Source organism: Chrysochloris asiatica, unplaced genomic scaffold, assembly GCF_000296735.1.
Source record: "Chrysochloris asiatica unplaced genomic scaffold, ChrAsi1.0 scaffold00145, whole genome shotgun sequence".
NCBI lineage: Eukaryota > Metazoa > Chordata > Mammalia > Afrosoricida > Chrysochloridae > Chrysochloris > Chrysochloris asiatica.
Window position 1 is genome coordinate 7,797,663 of NW_006408663.1, and position 5,011 is coordinate 7,802,673.

Below are 5,011 nucleotides of genomic sequence, written 5' to 3' on the forward strand. Positions count from 1 at the left end.
TTTCATTATCTATGGATTGTTTCTTTCTTTTTAGTAGAGCCAGGTAAAAGTTACAGATCCCATGACTCAACTCAAAATAAGTCAGAAGTGCCCCAGGTGCCCTAGTCAATATTGCTTTTGCCAATAATACAAATTTGAATTAGATGTAACCTAATAATTTCTAATTATATAAAAAATTATTGAACTCTATTTTCCCCCAGAATTAGATGAATATTAAAGCTTCTGAAGATTGTTTCAGGATGAGTGAATTAGCTTTTCATCCATTTTTCCCATTTTGCCACTTATTTCTGTCTGCTGCAGTATCATTTGAGGCTTACTTTACGATGACATGGATTGTTCCTATAACTTTAAGATTCTACTACATATTTGTAGATACTCAATAAGATATTGTGCTGAGTTCATTGAAGGAGTGACAGATTTACAGCTATTCTTTTATATATTTAATAATGAATATATAAAACAATGGTTCTCAAAGGCTAAGAGCCTACCTTTGCCACTTTGGATTAATATTATTGCTGATGTTGTGTGCTGTTGAGTCATTTCTGACTCATAAAGACACTCTATAAGATTTCCAGGAGTGGCTGATTGCTTTTGAACTGTTTACCTTTCAGTTACTAGTACTCCAGTGGTTAGCCTACTGTTCCACACCAGGGTTTCCAATCAGTAATTATTGTTGCTGTTGTTGTGTACCATAAAGTTGTTTCTAACTCATGTTGTTGTTATGTGCCACCAAATTGATACTGACTCATAGTGACCCCATGCACAACAGAATGAAACACTGCACAACAGAATGAAACTTTTTACTCACAGAGACACTAAACAGGGATTCTAATGAGTGGTTGGCACATTTGAACTGCTGATCTTGTGGTTAGTATTCTAGAGTTTATCCTACAGTGCTATATGAGGAATCCAAACCAATAAATTCTCCATTGTAAACTGAAAGATAATGAAGATGTTTGAACATAGAGTTATAAAAGTTCAATATTTTTCATTTAACTAATGCAAACATAAATACGCAAAATAAATATGACGTCAAGTGCAAACTTGTTTGAAAATATCAAGTATAAATTTAAGGCTATTTTTTTACTTTAGTTGTTGTTGTTGTTGTTAGGTACCATCAAGTTAACACCAATTCATAGTGACCCTATGCACAACAGAATGAAACACTACCTGGACCTCTGTCAAATTCACGATGCTTGCAATGTTTGATCCCACAACTGCTGCCACTGTTCCAATCCATCTCATTGGGTGGAGGGGTGTCTTTCTCTTTTTTTCTCTGATGCTTCACTTTTCCAATCATGATATCCTAGGTCATGATTTTCTAAAAATGTATCCAGCTTCTCTATACTTTCAAACTTGGAGTACAACTCTTCATAGTATTCTGTTGTTATTCTTTTTATTTCCATTGGTTCTGTTCTGACATCACCCATGTGATTTCTTATATATGTTATTTGTGTCTTCTCCCTGTTTCATTTTCTTAGGTTTGCCAATGGTTTGTCAATTTTATTTATCCTTTCAAAGAACCAGCTCCTTGCACTGTTCAATATTTCTATAGTTTTTTTGTGTGTGTTGTTTTCTGTCTCATTTATTTCTCCTATGTTTTGTTGTTGTTGTTAAGTGCCGTCAAGTCGGTTCCGACCCATAGCAAATATTATTTCTCCTATAATCTTTGTTATTTATTACAAATTTTATTGTTATTTATTTCTTCTGGTGACTATTGGCTTCCTTTGTTTCTGTTTCTAATTGTTGAAGATGTGTTAATATGTTAATTTTGGTTCTTTCTTCTTTTTAGATGTGTTCATTTATTGCAATAATTTGACCTCTCAGCACTGCTTTTGCTGTGTCCCATAGAGCAGGCTATCATGTTTGGTAAGGTGGAGGTTCAGAGAAAAAGAGGAAGACCCCCAGCGAGATAGACTGGCAAAGTGGCAGCAACAATGGGCACAAGTGTGGCAACAATTGTGAGGTTGGCCCAGGATCTAGCAGTATTTGGTTCTGTTGTGCATAGGGTCACTATGAGTCTGTACTGACTCGATGGCACCTAATAACAACAATAGATTTTTATATGTTGTGTTTTCATTCTTATAAACTCACCTTTTATTTGTTCTACTACCTAGTAACTTTTAAGAAAGTTCTTATTTAGTTTCCATATATTTGAGTTTATTTCCTTAGTCTTCTTATTGTTGATTTCTAGTTTTATCGCACTGTGTTATAAGAAGATGCTTTGTAGTGTTTTGATGCTTGTAAACTTACAGAGACTTGCTTTGTGGTCTAACATAAGAGAATGTTTCTTGTTCACTGGAAAAAAATGTGTATTGTGCTGTTTTTTTGATTGACTGCTCTGGATTTATATATTTTTGGGCTCTTTCATCATGCCTTAAAGTTTATTGTATCAGAGATTAGTATTGCCATTCCTACTGTTTTTTATTACAATTAGTTTGGTATATTTTTCTGTCCTTTAACTTTTAATATGTTTTTTTTTTTGTGTGTGTAAGGTGCTTCTCTTGCAGACAGTGTATTAAAGGATCTTGGTTTCATATCACTTCTGTCACTCAACTGGTGTATTTAATCTGTTGCTATTCAGTATAATTATTGATAGGTAATTGCTATCAATAATAACAAACATAATTGCTGTAATTATGTTTGCTTTTTGTGGTGTTGTTGGTTTCTTTGTTCTGCATGCCTTACTGTGCTGAGTTCATGTTTTTTGCACTCTTTGTTCTCAGTTTCTTCACAGTTTTAAGATTTCCATGCTTTTCTTGGATTTTCATTTTCTTGGTGTGTTATGAAGTATTCATTTTCTTTGAGGTTATCCTATATTCTATTAACTTTTTCCTCCATTTAAAAAAAGTTTATTTTATCCTTCAATCTACCTGACCTTCTTACCACCTGGATCTCTGTTCCTACATTTTTACATTCTTTCACACTATAATTGTTTTGATCCTAGACTGACCTCCTAGGTCCTCTGAATTCGTTGTTGTAATTTTGTTCTGTTCTGGACTCTTCTTGATTGAGTTCTGGGTGGTGTTGTCATGTCTGTCAATCGCTGGTTGTTGTCTGTTGTTGTTGGTTTTCAGTTCAAAGAACTCCCTTTAGGATGTTTTGAAGCACTGGGTTGGCTTTAACAAAGTTTCTTAGCTTCGGTTTATCCTGGAATGTTTTGATTGCACTGTTGCATTTGACTACTAGTTTTTCTGAGTGCATGATTCTTGGTTGGCAGCTATTTTCTTTCAGAGTTTTATATGTGTTGTTCATTTTCCTTCTTTCTTGCATAGTTGCTTCTGACAGATCAGAGCTTAAACTGATTTACTTGCATGTTTAAATAATACTTCTCTTTTCCTTAGCTGCTTCTAGTATTCTCTCCTTGTCTTAGATTTTGGAGAGCTTGAACATGATATGTCTTGGTGAGTTTCTTTAGGATCCATCCTTCCTGGGATTCATCCAGCTTCTTGAATGCTTATCTTCTCATCTTACATGCTTATCTTCTTATCTTCTATGATGTTAGAGAACTTTTCTTCCAGCAGTTCTTCAACTATCTCCACTGTGGTCTTCTGAGAACCCTCTTGTTCTGGGACTCCGATAACTTTAGGCTATTCTTCTTCATGTTTTCCCACACAAATTTTAGACTTCCTTGAGATTTTTTTTATCCTTTTTTTCTGCTTTCTCTTCTATCTTAGAAATATTGAGAGGTTTGTCTTTCAGATTGCTGGTTCTGGCCTCCATCTCTTCACTTCTTCTCCTGTGCCCTTGTAGTGTATTGTCCATTTCTGATTTTTTTTTATTATTAATCATTTTGACCTCTTTTTTCCAGGTTTTTAATTATTTCCATTGTTGTAACTATCTTATTTGATTGTTCCTATAATACTTCCTGACTTCTTTATTTTTCTCGAACCCTCTGTCGAGTATTTAGATGCACTTCAATATTATTATTCTGAATAACTTATCAGAGAGTTCCAAAGTCTGCCTTCCTTCCAATGGGAATTCTTTGTCTACCTCTATCTTACTTGATTCAGCTACTCTATCTTGTTTCTGGACATGAGCTTAAGAACTATGGTTGTTGTTTTGTTTTTGTTTTTTTCCAATAATTAGATGTATTTTCAATAATTAGATGAATGTATGTGGCTGTATTGTTAAGTTTTCTGAGTGCCTCCTGGTAGATGTGATCAGGAGATAATCTTCCTTTTTCACTTATCTTATTGCTCAACTGAGAGTAATTTTAGCAAGTGTTGACTATCTATGTAGTTAGTGTATAGTAGATGTATTGGTTTTTATCTTGATGGTGGGATTTTAATAGGTTGCAATTGTAGCTTCACTATATGTCTGCAATTTCTGCCTCTTCTTGAGTAACATAGGGAGAGAAAGAGCCCACTCCAAGGTAAAAAGGGGACCAAAAAGAAAAAATAACAAAAACAAACAAACAAACAAACAAAAAAACACAGAAAAAACATAATAGCAAAGTAGTCCTAGTGTTTCTCTTAGTGTGAAACAGTTCATAGTTGAGCAGATCTGTGCACATGTGCAGTAGAGCTCTCCAGAGGTGGAAGGTGGGGTGTTTGCTCTCTCAGGCACTTACTCTAGCCACCAGAGGGGAGATGTGCCGAGACAGTGAAATGAGTGGTGACTGAGCCCTTCTTAAGATGGCTGTGCCCTTCTCAAGGTGGCTGTGTTGGGTGTCTGCCACCAGTCAACAAACATCACTTTTCTTCCTTCTGCTATGAATTCTACTAATCCTGCACAGTGTTTCATGCACTTGTTTCTGAAGTCTCTGTGATTGGGTGCCAATTCAACAATACCTAACAGCAACAACAACAGCAATAATGGGAGATTTTAATATACCTCTTTCAAAAAGGACAGAACCACCAGAAAGAATGTCAACAAAAAAAAACAATACATCATAATTAAGTGACATTCTTACATGGGATATGAGAATGGCTCAATATTAAAAACAAAAACAAACAAACAAAAAAACCCACAGCCAATGTAATTCATCATGTAAATAAAAAAAGAAAAG